Here is a 22853-nt window from a genome sequence, read left to right as displayed (position 1 = left end):
ACGCTAGTTTTCAGAAATGATGCTATATGACAACTAAAGTCTAAACCTGAATGCTTAGCTAATTCCTTACAATTACTAATGTGAATTCCTAAAAGGATTAACGTTTAAGAATATATAGCAAAGGGGTGCCTGGATGACTCAGTCGGTTGAGCGTCCGCCATTGGCTCAGGTCATGATCTCGCGGTCTGTGAGTTCGAGCGTAGCATCGGGCTCTGTGCTGACAGCTCGGAGCCTGGAGCCTGCTTCGGATTCTGTGTCTCCCTCCCTCTCTGCCCCTCCCCCACTCATGCTCTGTCTCTCTGTCAGAAATAAACATTAAAAAAAATTAAAAAAAAAGAATATATAGCAAAGGTCTAAGTGACAACAGGATAATTTATTGAAACATCTATTCACTTTCTTTTCCCAATTTTAAAATACTATAGTATAAAAACAAAATGTTCTATGTAGCTATTTTATTAGATTAATAATTAAATTGAAGCAAGGAGGTTAACTTTCCCTAGCTTACTTAATCTAGTGAATAGGGGAGCCAGTGTCCCAATGTCAACAGTCTGATTCTACTGACCATGTCTTAATATTCTCACTGTTTCGTATAGATATAAGTATGCATATTTACATAGTATTTTATACATTTAAGTGCTATTTATCAATATATATACATGGTTTTGTTTTTTGTTTTGTTTTTCCTCTTGATCAAGAGGCAATAACATGTTGAATAGTGTATCGCAAGAGTTTGCAAGTTTAAGAAAAAAGTTAATAAAGCATCTTTGAATACATTTTAATTTTTTTCATGTTTATTTATTTATGTTGAGAGAGTGAGAGAGCGAGACAGCGAGCAGGGGAGAAGCAGAAAGGGAATGGGAGAGAGAAAATCGCAAGCAGGCTCTGCGTTGTAAGTGCAGAGCCCGACGCTGGGCTCAGACCTACTCAGGGTGAGATAATGATCAAGCAGAAATCAAGAGTCAGATGCTTAACCGACTGAGCCACCCAGGTGCCCCTGAATACATTTTAAATCAAAACAATAAGAAAACCTACTAAGTAGAAGACAGAAGAAATTTGAGTACAGATCTTAAAGGAGTTTTACTTCTTGCAATGAAAAAACAAAAACAGCATTGTTATCTATATAAATGATTCATCATCACATTCACTCGGATTCCCACTTCTTTAGTTTTGATATATGTGCAGTTTTTCAGAAATATTCATAGTATTGATGTTTAGTTGATGTCTTAAGATTATTTTCTTAACTTTTCCTTTTGGATTATGAATCACTTTTAAAGATTATCCCAATTGAATCTTTTTCCAAATGTTAAGCCTTACTTATTGTCTGTCTAAATCTCATAAGACTATAAATAGACCATCTTTATTCATACCTTCACAATGTGATAAAATGAGAAAGCAGCATGTGGCTTATATAAATATACTGAATTTGAAAACAACCCAAATAATGACCATGCTAATGAATACAAATCGGTGTAAACTTGTGATAATTTCCAATATTGAGATCAATATATTTCTCTTATGAGAGTGGTTCTCATGAAAATATACATCATTTTAATGCCATCTATGTTCATAAAATACCTCAATTCTATTTAGTTTAAGTGATTTAATCTTCGGTAAGCTTTATCTTATTATAAGTCTAAAGCTTTTAAGACTGGAAAGTAATTTAGTAACATCCAATCCTTTTAAGGTTTGAAGATTTTTACCTTAACCTTTAGAATGTTATGATTTATGCATGATTGCATCTTTCCAAAGGTTAAAAGCAAGGTACAACCATACATGGTACCAAGAGACTAACCCACATTCCCTACTTTTATCCCCATCTTCAAAATAGATTCATCTCAAACATCTCAGTGGAACTTAATTATATTTTTCTAATTCTCTCAATGTTTTTGTTAAACTAAGAAGTTCGTAAGTTAATGGTTCCATTTTACCTTACTGTGTTTGCATTTTAAGAATACAATGGTAACGAGAAACAGAAATTTCTACTAAACAACACATTTCTTCCTTTCAATCCTATTATAAATCAGCACATAGGCTAGCATCGCAATGCTAAATAGCATCTGCTTTGTTTTTAACTTACTCTGTTTTCTCAGGAAATGCAAAATTTTGTGATAGGTATGACAACAATCATTCATTTTTATACCCTACTTCTAACAAATTCATTTTCATTGAAGTTTGGAAATTATCTCCTCCAACTCTGCCAAGTTATTTACATTCTAATTTGACACATTACATGGTCCCTTTTGAATCGTTATAATGACCTTTGTGATAGTGTCATCTTAATTTTTTAAAGTATGTATCATATATATTTCGGTCATTTGTGTGACTATTGACCCGTCTAATCGATGAAGGTCTGTGTGCTCATAATTTTTATCGGGTAATCATATCTGCTTCGATGAGTCCACCTTTCAAACACTGGCACAACATATGATGCCAGGCTTTACAAGACTCACCAAATGATTTTCTGGGTCCAAAAGAGATTAGAGCCAAATCTTCAAGTATACGAAGTCATTTTCAACAGTAAAACTGAAAGAGTATAAAGAAGGAAAAAACTACACATGTATCATAAAACTGTTTGAAATCACTCTTTTGGACACTCACACACACACATACACACAAAAAGCCAAAATGGTTAAAAACAAAGAAAAAAATATGATCTCTTATTGTACTAGGATCTTGGTTTTTTTTTTTCCTGATACCAGTAAATGTTGGGTTTTTTGGCTCGAACATTCTCCCCACATATAACCATCAACTTTGCTTATGGTAATTCTTTAATTCTCATCTTCGATGCCACCTTCTCTGAAAAGCATCCTTTTACTTCCATTATTGTTTGTTTATTCCATTTTCTTGAATTTCACGCTCCCATATGAGATTATGGAATATTTATTTATTTTTGCCTGTATGACTACTCTGTAGACAAACTGTATATGAGAGAAATAAGACACTATCTTTTTTTTCTGTTCTATGCCAGTTTATCCTCCAAAAATTGTATAATACATGGATGGATGGATGGTGGATGGACACTTATTCAAATCACTTAATTGAAGTCTGCATACCTCCTTTTTCTCCCTTTATGTTCTAAAAAGTCATTATCTTAGGAAACAACAGGCTTTCTCTAGAAATTCACATATCTGGCCATTATATCTTTCTATCACATAAGGTTTTTCCCTCTCTTTCCATTATAAGTAGACATACTTAGCAAAGGGATGCTTTGGAGATGACATCCTCCATAAAACTAATCTGAGCGAAAAAGTTCTATATGCTCTTATTCAAGCTTCTCCCTAGGCAATAAGGACTAAAAACCATACGTATTTCAGAAAGTAAAATATAGTATGTGATAAATACTTCACATGTAGCTTCTGTCAGCTTCCTTTTGTTGATAAATTATGTCAATGTATGTATGTCATAGAAGCACAATATTATAAATGATATTTATGTTATATTACAAAGAACATAGAGAAAAATAATAAAAACAGAAATAATAGTAATTACCCTTTGCAATTTAAAATAAACTGTATGAACTGGTTTATACAGAGTAATGCTCACTAGCTTCTCTTTGGGAGATATTTATATTTTTCTTATTGCAGATCTAATAAATTCATTCATCCTTATTCATTCTTTTTTTTTAAGGTTTATTTATTTTTGACAGAGAGAGACACAGCGTGAGCAGGGGAGGGGCAGAAAGAGAGGGAGACACAGAATTCAAAGCAGGCTCCAGACTCTGGGCTCCATGCTATCAGCACAGAGCCCAAGGCAGGGCTCGAACTCACAAACTGTTATATCATGACCTGAGCCTAAGTCGGACGCTTAACCAACTGAGCCAACCAGGTGCCCCTTTGCCTATTCATTCTTTAAATTTTTTTTTTAATGTTTAGTTATTTCTGAGACAGAGAGACAGAGAGCATGAGTGGGGAAGGGGCAGAGAGAGAGGGAGGCACAGAATCCGAAGCAGGCTCCAGGCTCTGTCAGCACAGAGCCCAACGCAGGGCTCGAACTCACAAACCATGAGATCATGACCTGAGCCGAAGTCAGTTGCTCAACCGACTAAGCCACCCAGGTGCCCCTGCTTATTCATTCTCAAGACAGCATAATTAAATTTATCTATAACTAAAAGAAAATAAAGGGATAAATATTCATACATATATCCCCCTGCACAATTATGTATAAATAATTACAAAGACTCTCTGTACATATTTTTAATACTTTAATTCAAGTTTAAGGCTCAAAATTCAAATTTAAGACTTTTAACAGTCTTTGTTTCAGTATTTCTTATAAGAACTATTTTTGTTTTAAGATCTCTAATTGTGTGCACTGTAAGCTTACAAGACTAAGATCAAAGTTGTTCTTCTAAATTTCTGAAGAGAATATGTCTAAGAAGGAATATATTTCTTTAAAATGCATCTCAAGAAAAGGGAATTCAATGTTTTTACCAAGCCTTAATAAGAAATAGTACATGCAACGTAAGAAAATGCTAATGCAAATAAGTATATTTTCAATTAGAGGAGTGTTCAACCTCAGAACCATAGTAACATGGTATCAGTCAATGAAATTCTTTTGTTATGCTTTTCTGTAGTAATAACAGTCCGTGTGAGGAACTTTGGGTGTGCATGTGTATGAACATCCACGTAGTATTTAAGACCAAGAACAAGAGTTCCAAGACATCAAGAGTGAGACTGTAACTTTTCTAGTTATCACTTTACTGCTTTTAAAGCAGTATTATTACTGCTTATTATTTTAAAATAAGTGTATTATGTATTAACTATAAGTAATAATAATTAATAATACACTTAATACTTATTAATACACTTATTATTTCAAAACAAATGTATTATATTTATTAACCATAAATATTAATCAATAATAATACACTTAATACTTATTAATAATACACTTGTTATTTAAAAATAAGTGTATATCCCTTCTCAACTTTTTTTTTTTTACATATCACAATATTTCTTCTTTGGGAAAACTGAAAAATAATTCTTAGGAAAAGGATAAAAATTGTATTCTCTTTCTCAGTTAAATTACAATAAAATAAAGAAGTCATCATAAAAATTGCTTACAACTGGAAAAACAAAGTGTGACCTAGATCTGTAGGTGAGAAAAACAAAGACATTTTATTAAGTTCTTCTAAATATGAGTGTCTCCAGGTGTACCGGTTATTTTTCCAGCATATAAACAGTATTACTTCATGCATTGTGATTAAATTGCCTGGTTATTCAACTGAATTGGTAAGCTATTTTTATCCAAATTGTTGAAAGGCTGTTACATTTGACAAAGTCATGGTAAATTCTATCATGATGGTAGCTATTCTAATGCACGGGGATTAGACAGGTAGATAAGTAGATACAGATATAGATTTCCAAATTTGTATACACACACAATAGTGTTAGTAATTTTATCCCTACTGCCCATAATGCAAGCCCAATGTGAATAAATGACAATGACAGAATGACAGCTGGTCAAAGTGAACTTAGTTGACTTTGCTGAGTTTACAGTATTCAAAATCTAAGAATATGTTTTGCCCAGGTTATTTTGTTTTGATCTCTCAGTTTCCCTCTTGTTACCATGCCATGACCTCAAGGAAACATAAAGAAAAACAAGAAAATACTACTACCTTTATCCATCCTACGCTAAAATATTACTTAGTTACATCCACATTTTATTTATAATGGAGACGGAAGGTATTATCCTTAGTGTGCCCTCGCCTCCACTTGTCATGTTTCTTGGTGTTTTTGTAATTATTCACTGCTGCTTCTAACAATTGAATGGACTTTTCAAGAAATTGATAATTAAGATGAAGAGTTACCCGTACTCATTTTTCAATTCACTGTAACTAGATTCTCTCCTAAAACATTCCCATTACTCTCATCAAGGTCACCCATGAAGACTTGGAGGAAGGGTCAGAATAAGAGAGTCACAGACTATCAGATGGCCTCTCCCCAGTTAAGAGAACCCCTCCCTCCACTTAGGCTTTTAAGTAATGAGGATATGAGGGTTAATCATGGTCCCACTTACCCTATTTGTAACCCTGGGATATAGTACTACCTCTTCTGTTACCCTGCACATAGCCTACATCTTTTAAAATTATTACTTCGTTATTTTCAAATTACCAAATTTGTGTCTGCGACCTGTTGCCTTCAGGACCCCTGATTGGCAATCCATTTCTTTTTCAAACTACATTTCCTCTCATCGGCTCCAGTAGTAGTCACTCCTGCTTTCCTTTCTATAATCATGGTTCGTGGAACTCATCCTTTTCCATACCCTGGCCTTTGCATTTTAGTGTTTTCTAGATGCTCCCCCTTATATTTCTTCCTAACACTCTCTCTCCATTCACTGTCCCATTGTTTAAATTGCCATCTATATTCAAATAAATTACTTACATCTTTCTTCAGCTTGGATGTCACACTCAACTTCTGGTCCAAGGTGCATATTAAGTGAGAACTCCTATGTGTTCCCAAACTGATCACGCTATCTTCCGTCTCCCACATTTATTTATTTCTGAATTTGTTGAATTATACTCCATCTACCCAGCTGCTCAAGCTAAGAAACTGTGCTGTCATTGGCTAAGTCTAATTCCCTGCCTCCACTCATGAAATTCTATCACGTCTGTCTATAATTGCTCCTTCAGTACTGCCCCTTCATGACACTTCCATTACTATCAATTTAGTTCAAGCACAAATTAATACTTGAACTGAATTATGCCAGTTCCTTTGTTACTAAAATCTATTATGGTGTTTCATGCCTCAGGGTTTCACTCAGGCTATTACTTGGGCCCTTATTTCTAAATATTGATCTTTGCCTGACTGACTCTGATTCTCACATACGTGCTTAGCTTCAGTGAAGTCACCATTCTCTACAGAAAGCTTCCCTGTGTCCTCCCATCCTCAGTTACATGCTTCAGTGTGGTTCTATAGCACACTCTTCAAACATCTACTGAAGCATTTATCATAGTGGCGGGTAAATATCTGTTCATTTATCTTTGAAACCAAGGATATTGACATATGTATGTTTAATTACTGATATAACACCTGTAACAGTATAAGCAAGCATTCTGTTAACTATTACATGAAAGAAGAAAAAAGACACAAACTCCACTCTTCAATAACTTATTTTAGGAAGTGTGCAGATACATTTAATTGCTATAAGTTCTGCTAACTTCACTGAAGTTAGCAGATTGCTCCTGCAGGTGCTATGGTGCCCCAAGATGCAGTATTCCATACCATATGGACTAGTTTTTAAACGTGAAATTCAAAATAGAATGAGAAAAGTTAAAATCATTTTGAGGTTATGTAAGTAAAGAATTAGATGCTTAATATAATTTTTACTCTAAATAAGTTCTCTTTCTTTTTAATGGATACATCACTGAAAGAGCTGATATTGCATAACGAGAGAAGAAATGGGCACAGAAAAGAGCTTTGGATTAGGCTGAGATTGTCCTTAATTTCCTTTCTCTTCAAAGTTCCCATTAATGGGCAATATCTGTATCCTTTGAAAAGACATTCTAAGTAAACAAGGGCTAAGATCAATTCTGCTCTCAGCCTGCAATAAAACTGTCATAGAGATTTACCAAATAAAATAAAATAATGATCGGCAAGGAGGCGCAGGATCAGCAGCTCAGTCAGGCTAATGATATTGAAGGGTCTCACCAGCAGGAAGAAAGAGGCAACTTTACCATTATATAAAAAGTAGCACTTGTTATTATTGTGTGTTGATTTTTGTGTTTTCTTTTCAGCTATAAATTGCAGAATTCAGACTTTAAGTATTTGTAGATGAAACAAGGAACATAAACTTAAATACTTCTCCTTGGAGAGGAATCAATAGTTACAGTTCTCTCTTTTAAGTCAATATTTTATACTCTCACAAAACGGAGCGCCATATCAATACTCTTAACGTCAGTGTTGTACTCATCCTTACTTAGCCACTTGTTCGCGAAGTGTCCTCTGATTATAGTAAAAACATCTGCAGTGGATTCCAAATAAAGCTCCAAAGTAAAAAATAACAGACCATTAACAGTAACTTAATGAGGATATTTCTACTTCCTAAACTTAAAATGTAATCATCACTTAATTACACAAAGCATCACCTATCTAAAATAAGAAATACCACTAAATTTATGATGGGGAATGCATCTGTCCCTTCCATCTAAATGCAATGACAATGAAGAATTCAGATTTAAGTGTCCACAATTTTAATCTAATTTAATCATTAAATAAAAATAAAATAAGAGTATCTCAGAAATAGGACTTCAATTACTACATGGATATGATAAAATGAATACATGGTATTATTCATCCTTTAAAAAGGAGGAATTCCTGCCATTTGTGACAACATAAATGAAACCACAGGACATTATGCTAATTGAAACAAAGTAGACAAATACTGCATGATTCCCCTTATATGAGATATATAAAATAGTCCAACTTATGGATGGATAGAATTTAATAAGCGGTTGCCAGGGGCTATGGGGTGGGGGAAATGGGTAACTATTACATAATGAAGTTGCAGTTATGCAAGAGATCAATAAGTCCTAGAAAGCTACTATACAACATGGTGCCTGTAGTTAACAATACCATCTTAAACACATCAAAATTTGCTAAGATGATATATCTCCTATCTTTTAATGTTGAGAGAGAGAGAGAGAGAGAGAGAGAGAGGGAGGGAGGGAGGGAGGGAGGGAGGGAGGGAGGGAGAGAACACAAGCAGGGGAGGGGCAGAGAACGAGACAGAGACACAGAATCTGAAAAAGCCCATCACGGGGCTCGAACTCACAGACCACGAAATGATGACCCGGGCCAAAGTCAGACACTCAACTGACGGAGCCACCCAGGCACCCCAGATGATAGCTCTCAAATTAAGTATTCTTACTACATGTGCACGCGTGCACACACACACACCACAAAGAGACACAAGGAAACTCTGGGAGGGGGTGAATATACCTATAATCTTGGTTGGAGTAATGGTATCATAGATGTTTGTATATATTGAAACTCATCAAATTGTGCACATTACATAAGTGCAGTTCTTTGTGTATCAAGTATACTTGAAGAAAGCTGTTTAAAAATAAAAGAAAGAAACATTTCAATGCATGCCTAATGTAACCTAGGAAAATATTTACAGTGGTTATTTCACTGAGGCTCCGTGTGTTTGTGTGTAATAGCCACCAGTTTCCAACTACTGATCAAATTATATAATCAATTCATTAGTCATTGATATTTTTCATATTCTACTAAGCTAAATTATTTTGGTCTTGATAAAGGTGAAATGACCCAGGTAAAAACAGCCTGAAGGCACACAGGCTTATAATAAAATCAAGCCTGGATCTTGGTAGTCTCATCTTTGCCCTTCCAGGGAGAATACTTAGTTTCTCTTTTTAGCTCAACTTTTCCCTCAGTACTTTAAGTAGATTTCGGAATTTATGGGTACTTGAGTAGCCCAAGACTGATCTTATAGGCCTCACCATTAAATCACTCCACATTTTAATTCAATTCTAAGGAGGGTTTCTTTTCCAATAATTCTATTTGCTTACCATCTTAAAGCCCCAGATACTAACATGACTTAGTTTTAGCCAATAAAATTTTGGCCTGTCTACCCACAAATTCCTATCTAGTTTATGCCCACCATCCTAGATCATTTCTCTGCAAAGCTACAGCTCTGCTTTCACTATCCTGTAACCTACAGAATAAGTGAGACTTGCTGTATATCCCAATGCCTCAGAGTATGATATATATTGAGAAAACTGTTGGGTGCTTGTTTCAACTTTGAAATATTACAATACCACATTTAGGGATATCCTTACTTTGAATTTTAAATGATACCTGGGAGGTAAGATTTAACATATTCAAATACGATTCACTGTATTTTGGCCGCAGTGCAGAACCATTTCAGAAATGACATGTTATTTCCTAACGCACAGCTCCAATCAAGTCCTGAAGTCAATGAATTCTGGTCTCATTCAGTGATGGCAGATAAAGACTGATTATCACTGGTCTACCACATTATAAAGAAGCAGCCACAAGATTCGGACTTCAGACCCCTGATCATGACAGATGATGAACTGCTATTCCCCCAACCATGGATTCTGAAGAAGATGCAAAACAGGGCTAGATGCGAAATTTTTTTTTTTTCATAATACCACAAGATTTGATTCCAAATGCTGTTTAAATCAGGCAGAGAGATGGTTCTTTCTCAAATCAGTGTCTGCCAAATTGATGAAGCAGGGCTAGGGACCAGGTTAAACAATGCCCCATAATTTTATTCCCAAGGAACCTAGCCTTAAGTCACTGCGTGAGGGGGCTTTCTGCTATAGAGGCAATTCCTGTCGGGGCTGGCAAATATGTTCTGAATTTCAGTGACTGGACCACAAATACGCCTTTCAGGAAGATCACAGCACCACACCCCAGTGTCCAGCTCACGTTTTGAATGTCATCTGTTTTGAATCCACGTTAATTGGGTGCATACCTATTTAGAATTGTTGTATCTTTCTGGTGGATCGAATCTTCATCAACATGAAATGTTACTCTTTGCCAAAAGTAATGCTTTATTCCTTACAGTTTATCTTATATTAAGTTACAGAAGCTTTTTTTGGGTGGGTATATACAAGGTTTATCTTTTTCCATCAATTCACTTTCCAAGAATTTCGTTTCCTTACATTTAAAGCCTGTCTTTTGGAAGCAACATATTAAAATTCCAATTTGAAATATTCATCTTTTAGTTGATTTTCTGGCCTCATATTAATTTGATGTGCTTAGTGATACATTTGGTTTCACATCTACCTTCTCACCATTTGTGCGATATTTAACTTATCTTCTATTATTTTTGTCCCCTTGTTTCCCTCCTTCTGGATGGATCAAACACTTTATTATTTTACTTTAATATTATTTTTGAATTCTTTTAAAATAAAACAACTTTATTTGTTGTTATTTTAATTGGTCTATGATTTAAACATATATTCTGTACTAACTCTAGTATAAACCAAAGGCTAATTTTATCCTACCTTAATAGCAGTGGAACTTAGAACACTATATAGCCATCTATGTCCCTCCAAGTTTGGACATTATTTTATATTATTTTCCATGTTTGGATGCTACATGGATTTTAACTTCCAAAGTGTATTTCAAGTTTTATTTTGTAAGGAAATATTTACATTTACTTTCATGTTAAATTTTCATTGCTGCTCATTTTTACTATATTACTATGGTTCTATACAGAGCTTTCACTCCATTTAATATAGGGTTTAAAGTGAGGATATCAGTAATTCTCACAATTTTGTTTCTATGCAAATATACATATTTTCTCCTCTCATTATTTTTTTTCTTTGGTTTTAAATAGTAGACCAAACTTGAAACAATCCAACATGCAATGATATAGATGAATTTCAAAATCATTAGGCTCAATGAAAGAAGCCATATAGGAAAAAAAAATCCTATGTGGTTTCAAATATTATCTGTTTTCAAAACACTAGAAAATGGAAACTAATCTGTAGTGACTACAACGTCAGTTTTGCTGGGCCTGAGAGCAGGAAGAATGGACTATAAAAATGTCTTAACTATAGAGAACAAATTGAGGGTTACTGGAGGGGATGAGGGTGGGGGGATGGGTTAAATAGGTGATGGGGATTAAGGAGGGCACTTGTTGTGATGAGCACTGGGTGTTGTATATAAGTGTGGAATCACTAAATTGTACACCTGAAATTATTATTACTGTATGTTAACTAACTAGAATTTAAATAAAACTTGAAATAAAAAAACAGAAACAAAAAAAAAATGTCTGAGGTATCTCTTTTGGGTGATCAAAGTTCTGAAATTTGACTGAGATTTTTGTTTATTCAGAGATGAAACTACTGTCAGAACTCATTTTACTGTACATTTTAAATATATGTGGCTTATTGTACATAAATCATAAATGTATATCGTTTATTATACATAAATCTAATAAATTTTAAAAGAAGGCCAAGTTAGGAGGATTATCTCTCCTGGTTACTAAGAATTACCGTATGGGGCACCTGGGTGGCTCATTTGGTTGAGTGTCTGACTCTTGATTTCTGCTCAGGTCACGATCTCAGGGTCGTAGGATCAAGACCTGCATCTGGCTCCATGCTGCGCCGGGAGCCTGCTTTAGATTCCCTCTCCCTCCCTCCCTTTCTCCCTCCTTCCCTCCCTCCCTCTCTCTCTCCTCTCCCTCTGCCCCTCTCCTCTACTTGCACTCTCTCGCTCTCTCTAGAAATTAAAAAATATAATAAAAATAAAAGAATTAATATAAATTTGTACCTATTACGAGAGCAGTCTGACATAAGGAGAGATAAGTCAATCAAAAGTAATAGTTTAGAAATAGTATAGTTATATACATTTAATATAATTGCATATAGATGGGCATAAAGATAAACATATAATCACGTATTATATAATTATTATGTTATATATACTTTATATGTTTCAAGTATAATGTGTAATATATTATAATATACATACATAATATATACTTTTTATATGTGTTATAATGACTTTTTACTAAAATTTTAGACTGCTGTATATTGTATTATCTTGGATTTAATCAACTGAGATTTGGCAATAATTAATATCAATTCCAGGAGATTGTCAGTACATTTGGACAACACACTTTCATAATTGTCATTTGATAATATATTAAATATCAAACCTTATGTCATAAAATATATGTTAACTGAATATTTATATTATACATTTTATTGTAACCACTTCTAAATGGAAATGAAGTATTTCATATAATACCTAAAGATTTATTACCATAAAATGCCAGAAACAAATTATATTTTTAAATATATGCTTACATGGCCTTCCTGAGCATGTTTCTATATTTCTTATTGTTTTATCATCCCAATTTATCAATTTACTTTTCTTTCTCTTTCTTTTCATTTGATTTTTTTTAATGCAACTACCCAAAATAGGCACGCATATTATTGTATCCCAGTAAAAATGGACTCTGAGAGGTCCTGATATAAGGCAGGCAGTTATTTCTTATTATTAATTGCCCCTCCCAAGTGATTTCTCATCAGTTGTGTTGAAGTACTTGAAAACTACTCATAAAGGAAAAATGAAAAAAGAATATGCCTTGTACACTGGAAGAAATTATCCTCCTTTGAAGGTTTCTTTATAGATTGTCAAATATAACCACACTGGCACATCTTAGCCTTTTCCACATAATACATGATGAATCTTCTTGCCCCCAGATTCTTCTATCACTATACAACCTCGCTTTACAAATTTAACTTTTTATTACCATTAAAAGGAGCATGTGTTAGCTACTTTAGATGAGGCTACTTTAATTTGGAATTTCAAGCAACAATTTCAAGATTAGACACAATGGAGACCCAAATGCTTGTTAAAGCAGATAAATCAAAGTGGGGTGTTTCTTTGCCATATGAAGGAAAAGAGGATAATAAACCAACTAAGATGAGACAAACAATACAAGATAATATAATCCTAAAGAGAAAGACAGGATTCTAGTAACAAGGGTTATAAATATCAGTTTAAAATCACAAGGCGAAATCATTTCTGCTACATGGTAATTTTAATATGATAACATAATTCTATTTATTCTTCTGTCAAATTCACTCAATATTGTTCTCCCCAAATCTAGTTCTACAAAGTTTCAAAACTCCCTGATGTAGTAAGCTTGATTCCCAATTAATATTCACCATTTTGGTGAGTCTCTTGAAATATGCTTTTGTTGTCACAGATTTTTTAAAGAAGCAGAATATATATGTGTATATTATACTCTACACATACCACATTGATCAAATACAATCATTCCTGTAGATACTACTTAATGGCAATAATTTTGATAAAATAATTTTTTCAAAATTATCTTTCTACAAAATTTTGTCTTCAGGTTTAAAAAATGTAGACAAACTACCAAACCAGTTCTCATAATTTCATGTCATTTTAGGTAATGAGCTATAATTACATTCATTCATCTCTTTCAGCATATACTACACTTTCAAATTCCAAAATAAATTATCTTACTGCACATAGTTTTAAGAAAATATATATGCAGAACATGTAACTAAATGAGAAGATTTTGTTTTGTTTTTTTAACAAATTACTAGAAAAATTTAGAGTAAGGATTTGAGCATGATAATCTAATAAGGAAACAAATACTTAAGCCTGAATGCGTCAGGCTTTCAAAACAAGGATAAATGTACTACATATGAAGTATACTACTTATTTTATAATAACAGAAGGACATCGGAAATATATGTGCTGTAAATAATGAGCATTACTGTTTTCACTGAACAAAGTGAATCTACGATTCCAATCATTTTAAAGAAGAAGCCATATGCCACTTTCCCAGAAACACTTGACCCCAAATTTTCAATCCTTTTCCCTTCCAGACGTGACCAACCAGCCATTTGCCACTGCCTGTGATTCATACCCACACACATATATACACACATTATCTTTGGACACAAAGTGAAGGACCATTTTATCTACCAGAAGTTCTAGCTGTAATGAAAATTTATTTTCATCCTTCTCTTTCAAGGTTTTTGTTGAACTGGGTTACAGTACATTCTGACTTGTAACAACAGACCCACCCCATTCATTGATGAATCAAGTCTGACTTCTTTCCTTCATCATTTCTTCATAATGGAAGTACTCTGCCCCAGTATAGCCACAGGGTTGAGTTGAAAGGGGCATCAATAGTCGTCTGCTCAGGGCTCCTGGGTGGCTCAGTCGGTTGAGCATCCGACTTCAGCTCAGGTTATGATCTCACAGTGAGTTTGAGCCCCACATCGGACTCTGTGCTGACAGCTCAGAGCCTGGAGTCTGCTTCAGAGTCTGTCTCCCTCTCTCTCTGCCCCTCCCCTGCTCATGCTCTGTCTCGGTCTCAAAAATAAATAAATTAATTACAAAAAATAGTCATCTGTTCTACTTACTCCTGCAGTTTATGTTTTCTTTCTAACTTTGCTTGTGACCAATCTATGAAATAGAAGTTCCATTTTTCAGTGGACTGATGCCCCATTTAAACTTAAGACAATACATCTGTTCACTTACAGCAGCTCTGGCCACATGGCCACTTGACATTCTATGGCAAGATGTTTTGTCTCTACCAAGGCCCAAAAGCATGCCAATATTCCATGGATCTACTCTTTTTTTTTTTTTTAACGTTTATTTATTTTTGAGACAGAGAGAGACAGAGCATGAACGGGGGAGGGTCACAGAGAGAGGGAGACACAGAATCTGAAACAGGCTCCAGGCTCTGAGCCGTCAGCACAGAGCCTGACGCGGGGCTCGAACTCACGGGCCGCGAGATCGTGACCTGAGCCGAAGTCGGACGCTTAACCGACCAAGCCATCCAGGCGCCCCATCCATGGATCTACTCTTAATAGACTTGGGACAGTACCCCATTTTATTACCTAAAGCTCATATGCCCTACCTCTAAGGGCAGAGTAGTAGTGGTGGAGCAGGGACCTCCCAAACTTGACTGTCAACCCAAACTTTTAATCTACAACACTAGAGTTGTATTCTCCTTTTCCTATTTTTTCAGTTTTCAGAGTAATTGCAGTCCATTTGTGAGAGAACAAAGGGAAATCATGATCACTTTTACTTTCTTTGAGGATCTGGCCTCTCCTTCAGTCAATGGTTTCAGGTGTAAAAACTGATTCAGGCCTGGAAAAGTTTGTGATTTTTTTTTTCTATTGCAATGTCTCTCAGACTCCTGATCATCTATCCTGGATTGTTTTTGATAACATATATTGAGCAATATCATCAATATTAGTCACTCATCCATTTTACCTTTTTCTATTAAGTATCTGCATAATTCTTAGGTCCCTGATGTCACTCTGACCTTGCTGTTCATTATAAAATATCATCACCATGCTTTGATTGTTAAGCACCAATACCTGGCCTCTACTATTTTGAGATCCCATCCTCCCTATTGCTCTCAGGGACCTTGATTCTTAAAATAATCACTTGCTGATAGTGCTGACCAACAATGAGTTTCATAGTGATACTGGTATGCTCTTCATGAGTATATAAGTTATTACCTCCATCTCTCACTAATCTACACTCAATATCATCATAAGGGTACATAAAAGAAGACTGAATATTCAGCCATCTTCCTTATTTCAAAAATATCACAAGGTATCCAAAACCAAAACAGAAGTGATAAAGGAAGAAATACAACAGCCCATAAATTGTGGGAAGGAAGTCAAGGACTCACAAATCAAAGTTGAATAGGAATAGTATACAACAACCAACAAAGAGACTTGAAGGAAATATAATTCATTATATATATATAATTCAAGGCATAAAATAATACTTTAATGATTATCCCATGCTGCAAAATATCTTAAAAGCAAATGAATTAAATAAAACAAAAGTCAATTAGAAGATCATAAAAAAAACAGATTTAAATAAAACCAATGACAAATAGGAAAATAAGCAAGGGCCAAAACAACAGGATTAAAGAAAAAATAAAGTACAAACTGTTTTGCAACGGGTTTTCTGCCAGAACACAAGCGTCATTAAAACCACCTCTAGGGGCGCCTGGGTGGCCCCTATGTCAACAAGGTATCTGTCAAAGATGTTCATCGTGGCAATGTGGCTCATGATAGCAAAAGTGACCTACCAATGGAAGCAGCTGGCTTCACAGCTCAGGTGATTATCCTGAACCATCCAGGCCAAATCAGTGCTGGATATGCACCTGTGCTGCACTGTGCCCGCAAGTTTGCTGAAGGAGAAGATTAACCGTCATTCTGGAAAAAAAGCTGGAAGATGGTCCCAAGTTCTTGAAATCTGGTGATGCTGCCATCATTGATATGGTTCCGGGAAAGTCCATGTGTGTTGACAGCTTCTCTGACTATCCTCCTCTGGGCCGTTTTGCTATTCATGACATGAGATAGACGGTTGCTGTGGGTGTCATCAAAGCAGTGGACAAGAAGGCAGCTGGACCTGGCAAGGTCACCAAGTCTGCCCAGAAAGCTCGGAAGGCTAAATGAATATTATCCCCAATACCTACTACCCCAGTCTTAATCAGTGGTGGAAGAACAGTCTCAGAACTGTTTGTGTCAATTGGCCACTTAGGCGTAATAGTAAAAGACTGGTTAATGATAACAATGCATTGTCAAGCCTTCAGAAGGAAAGGAGAATGTTTTGTGGACAATTTGGGTTTTTTTGTGTGGCAGTTTTAAGTTATTAGTTTTTAAAATCAGTACTTTTTAATGGAAACAACTTGACCAAAAATCTGTCATAGAATTTTGAGACCCAATAAAACAAAAGTTTAATGAGAAACCTGGGTCTTCTTTTGGTCAACACTGTAACCTTGTACTATTCAGGTAAAAGATTAAGAGTTGCCCATAACCTGTTCCTGGCGTTAATATCTGCTGAAACTGAGAAATGGGTTAATGGGTTGTTTTCCCCTGGGCTGGGAAACGTTTTTACCAGGTAAGGGAAAGAAACAAGCACATAGAGCTATGGGAAAAGGGGATCTGCAACATAGTTTAGAACAGTAACATCATTAAGGTAGGTTATAAATGGTTAAATTCTGTAATACCAAACTCAATGTGTTGCATATAAAATTTGTATACTATCACTATTGAGTAAACTTGATACATTGTCATAATGGAGTTTCTTAGTTACTGGAATGCTTTGCTGCATTTATAAATCTTGTAGTTTAAAGTACCCTGAAAGGTCAGCCATTAAATAACATTATTATATTTAATGGTAGAGTTCATTGTATCCAAGCTGTAGGAGAACAAAGTATATACTGGACGTTTACTGTCACTTGAGAACTAGAAACCCACCTCCAATAGGAATTTTCATCTAAGCCAAACTTGAGTGAAGAGGGAACATTGCTGCACTGGAGATTTAAAACCCAAAGTGGCAATACTCAACCTAAATGAGGACCTGTCTTGGACTGTAGGGTAAGCTTTGTTTTAAGTTGAAAATGTTTTCAAGATTTTGCTAAAGATGTCCTTCCAAAATCATTACCTAATGAGAAGCAATAAAAGAATGGCCATTCCAAGTGAATTTGATGGATGGGTTGGAAAGTGAACAGCTCATTAAACTCTACTGTGTTTATTTTGTAACTTCTATAAAGTGTATGTAGACTGGTAAATTAACAGTACTTTTCTTTGATTGACCACAATGTAGTCTTAAGTTCTTAGTTTTGGATAGCTGGCAAATCTCTTAAGGACACTGGTGCATTTGATAGAACATTCCATGCATCTTGACTATTTGGACGTTAATTCCGTAAGACCCTATTTGACCCCTAAATTTTAAGTTGCTTTGAAATAGGCAAAATCACAGGACACCTTGTATTTTATACTGCTAACATTTATGGTCTCTCGACAGTATTACCGGAGACCGTGTAAATTAAAACTTAAGACTTTGTCTCCACAGCTCCAAAATACCATTAATTTTTTTTCCTCTTATTTGTACAAATATGTTGATTACTATTGGTTTAAGATTAGAGGAGTGGAGATTGGTAAGATTCTTAAACAGCATGTCAATAAATGGTAGCCAGCATAAGAAATCTTATATACTGGAAGGGATTTATTGTTCACCCCTCCCCCGCAAAGAAATCACTTAGCTGCAGAAAATGCCTACCACTAAATGGAGGAAGCAAAGTGGAAGTAGTATCCAGAAACGCTTCAGTTGGGCTAGTTGGGGTACTTAACTCCATAGAACCCAACGCAATATAGGCTTGTGAAGGCAGCCGTCAGGTTTGAGCACCACCTACTGGTAGTCCCTATAAATTATTTACAAACTGTTTCAAAAATGAATCTGTAAATTGAGGATATAGAAGTTTACTTTAGCTCTGTTGAATTTTATGTACTAATTGCCTTGTTTGTTTGAATTGGTTAAAATTAAGAGTGGTTTTGTAAAAATAAAAATAAAAATAAAAAAATAAAGTACAAACTAATAGCTGTTGCTAAAAATGAACGGAGGGACTTAGGAGAAACATTTGCAAACCATGGTTTCACAAGACAAATTAAAGCAATTTTAAAGAAGGTAAATTAGAGACAAAGCTAATTCATCAGATGATAATTACAAAAAAAAAGAGAAAAGAAAGAGAGAGAGAACTTGAGACTGGAAACAAAGTACTGAAAAATGAATAAAGAACTGACACTAAAGATTTACACATGTCCAACAAATACACATTACATATATAAAACACCAAAGCATACCATGGAAAAGAAAAAGCTATTTACTTATCTGAGAGTAAATATTACATCATTCCCAAAAGTTAGAAATCAGGCTGGCCTCACATTTCTCCTAAAGAACATTTAATGCCAAAGAACAATGGAAACTCCAAAGTTCTTAGAGGAAAAACAATTGTAAACTGAAAATATTATTGTCAAGTACCAAGTAGACATTTTTTTAACATGTAAGAAGTAAGGCCATGTTGGGGCGCCTGGGTGGCGCAGTCAGTTAAGCGTCTGACTTCAGCCAGGTCACGATCTCGCGGTCCGTGAGTTCGAGCCCCGCGTCAGGCTCTGGGCTGATGGCTCAGAGCCTGGAGCCTGTTTCCGATTCTGTGTCTCCCTCTCTCTCTGCCTCTCCCCTGTTCATGCTCTGTCTCTCTCTGTCCCAAAAATAAATAAACGTTGAAAAAAAATTTTTTTTTTAAAAATTATAAAAAAAAAAGGCCATGTATAATCCTGGATACATAATAAAGAAAATGCAAAACAGCAAATACAGTATATTATGAATGACTCAAAAAATGAGCCAAAAAATTAGCACACATAAAAATAACTCATAGAGATCAATGAAAACATTTAAATATAGAATTAATCTAAAAATAGTTGCAAATTAGGAGTATAGAATAGAATATAAATGTTATATCTCTGGTCATGTTAAAATGAATAAGTTATTCAAATATATTGATGGGAGGAGGGTGGAGTGGATTTGAGAATTATTAATTTAATTCACTTTCAACACAGCAAATCAAGAGCTAATATCACATTAAAAATAATTAAAATTACAGAAAAGTAAAATTACAAATTATTTTGTACTCTTAATGTTTTATTATATTGTAATCAGTAAAAAAAATATTCAGGAAATAATGACTCTTCATGTAGCTAAAAAAATCATTTAAAACTTAAATTTTTTCTGTTTCCTTTTTTAATTTTAAGAAAACAGGTTTAATTCATATTTTTTAAACAACATATATATTATGATCCAGTTACCTTTCTCCTTATTCAACCATCACTCCCTCTCATCTATCTTCCAGCTATTTTTTCTATTACCTCTATTTTTTTTTATCTATCACCTACCCTTTCTACCTATCTTCTATATAGCTATCTGCTACCAATTATCTACATGTATTTACATTATTTTTACATATCTATCATCCATCCAAGCCTCTCTCCTCTCTTCCAATCTACCCGCTATTTACATATCTATATGTCCATCCATCTCTGCCCTTGATTTATCTACAATTATCATTCTCTGCTGTGTTTACACCATGATAATGTTTAACTTGTTAATGAGTTATATGATAGACAAAATATTCTTTAAAGTGTCATTTCTTTAGCCTAAAAGATTAAAAGAAAATATGATTAAAATCCATTAAGGGACACCTGGGTGGCTCAGTCGGTTAAGTGTCCCACTTGGTGGTTTGTGAGTTTGAGCCATGTTGGATTCTGTGCTGACAACTCAGAGCCTGGAGCCTGCTTTGGGTTCTGTGTCTCCCTCTCTCTGCCATCCCCCTCCCCCACCACCACTTGTGCTCTGTCTCTCTCGCTCTCAGAAATAAATAATAAAACTTTTTTTTTTTAATCCATTAAAATAGGAGCACCTGGGTGGCTCACTGGACTGAGTGCCCAACTCTTGATTTCAGTTCAGGTCATGATCCCAGGGTTATGGGATCAAGCCTTGTGTTAGCCTCTACGCTGAGCATGAACATGCTTAAAATTCTTTCTCTCTCTTCCTCTTCCCCTCTCCCCAGCTTGTGCTCCCTCTCTCTAAAAAGGAATTTAAAAAATCCATTAAAACAAATAATCCTCCCCCCCAAATTCCATTAAACCAGAAAACTTTAAGCAAAATCCTGAAACAACAGAAGGCAGAAATAAACCTGTTACTTGAAATTATTTTAAAGGAAAAGAAAAAAGAAAACAAATAAGTACATATTAAAAATAGCTATCACTTTTTGGGTAACAAACATATGCCAGGTTTCACATCCAATTAATTATCTAAATCTCACCATAACCCCATGAGGTAGAAATGAGTGTCCTGATTTCACAGATACAGAGACTGAACTTACCAGGTGCTAGCTAGTAAGTGGCAGAGCTAGCTTTCCATTTAAACCAGGACTTGCTGAAATAACACTTGGACTTTGTTTAAAAGTTAATTGATATTAATATTCCAAAAACTGGTACAGGACAAAGTCAAGGAAAGATTTATAAGATTTTGGAAAAACTCCTTCATTTGAGACCATGATGGCTCACCACAATATGTGGCATCTGTCAAGTCCCTGAAGCCAACAGCAGAAGGTAAAGTCATAATCCTTCATAATATGCCACCTGATATTTCCATCGGAGACCCCACAGACAGACAAAATGTTCATGGACTTGACTGAGTGTGACCGAGTAGGCTATTCTGTATGGTAAGTCGCAAATAATAGGCAAGCAAATGTATATGCACTTTAAATAAATAAATACAAACATGTTATAATAATAAGTAAAGAATTACCTCTTTTGGAATACCTTAGAATAACTGGCATATATTCTTCTATAATTTAATTTAGTAAATTGGCATATACTACACTAAAAAAGCTACATATTTTTATCATAGAATTCTAACAAAAAGCTAGACTCAATACTTTTTTTTTATTTAATAGAGGAGTTGAATCTCAAGGACATTCGAAAATTTACCATGTATATACAGTTAGTGAATGGCAAGGCAGGGACTTAAAATCAAGAATTCTGATTATAAGTCATCCTGCTATATTAGACCACTAAATATATTAGGATCAAGAGGACAAAAAAAAAAAAAAAATGTGCTCAATTCCCCTAAAGCCCAGCATTTTTTCTTGTATAAAGGTCCTTGGGTAATACCTTGGCTAACAGTAGTACTATCTAGACCAGTCAACCTCCACCAGCTCCTCCACACACACTATCCAACCCAATATCATTTATGCGGTGCCACCACTGGCCAGACACCTGACACACAAAGGAAAGCTGCAGCAGTGGTTTTGCTGGAAAACTTAGCCAGAAAATTGCTTCCCAGTTGTTTTGAAACTCAACCTAGAGAACTGTTGTGCTTCTTATGGGTATGGCTAATTGAGCAATCAGCAAAGAGGTGGAGACAACTCCAGAAATCCACAGGAGAAAAGGAGAAGTATCATCAGGGCTGTGTTCCCTCAGAAGCCAGGGATAATCTATTCCTTGGCCTACTAGCTTTTAATGACTCCAGGTATGCTTTGGAGTGCCTCCACTTATGGTAACATCACTCTAATCTCTGTCTTCATCTTCACAATGCTTATCCTTTGTGTATTTTTGTGTCTCTGCTCAGTATGTTTTTTACTGGGATATTTGTATTGGATTTACGGCCCACTCAGACAACCCAGGATGATCAATTTTCAAAATCCTTAATTTAATTACATCTTCAAAGACCCATTCCCCACCCCCCCCCCCTTGTAGGGTAATATTCACAGGCTTGAGGGATAAGATGTGAACATACAGTTTTGGAGGTAACCATTCGTCTCAGGCACACTGGGGAAAACATTTACATAAATCTCTACTGTTTTAGACACAAAATACACAGATATTAACAGGGACCATTCTTCAGGGGAAAATCGACAAAAAAAAAAAAAAAAAGGAAAATCACCAATTGCTATTTCTTTCTTTCACATGTACACTAGTGTGCATACTT

The 22853-nt window shown here is 35.1% G+C and overlaps 1 pseudogene; it reads left to right on the top strand.

Annotated features, from left to right (window-relative positions):
• LOC106984257 (elongation factor 1-alpha 1-like) overlaps positions 1-17267 on the top strand; it is a 34094-nt pseudogene extending 16827 nt beyond the window's left edge.
• Positions 17268-22853: the final 5586 nt, after the last annotated feature.

Source organism: Acinonyx jubatus, chromosome D4 (assembly GCF_027475565.1).
Source record: "Acinonyx jubatus isolate Ajub_Pintada_27869175 chromosome D4, VMU_Ajub_asm_v1.0, whole genome shotgun sequence".
Lineage (NCBI taxonomy): Eukaryota > Metazoa > Chordata > Mammalia > Carnivora > Felidae > Acinonyx > Acinonyx jubatus.
This window is presented reverse-complemented; position numbering and strand designations above follow the sequence as displayed.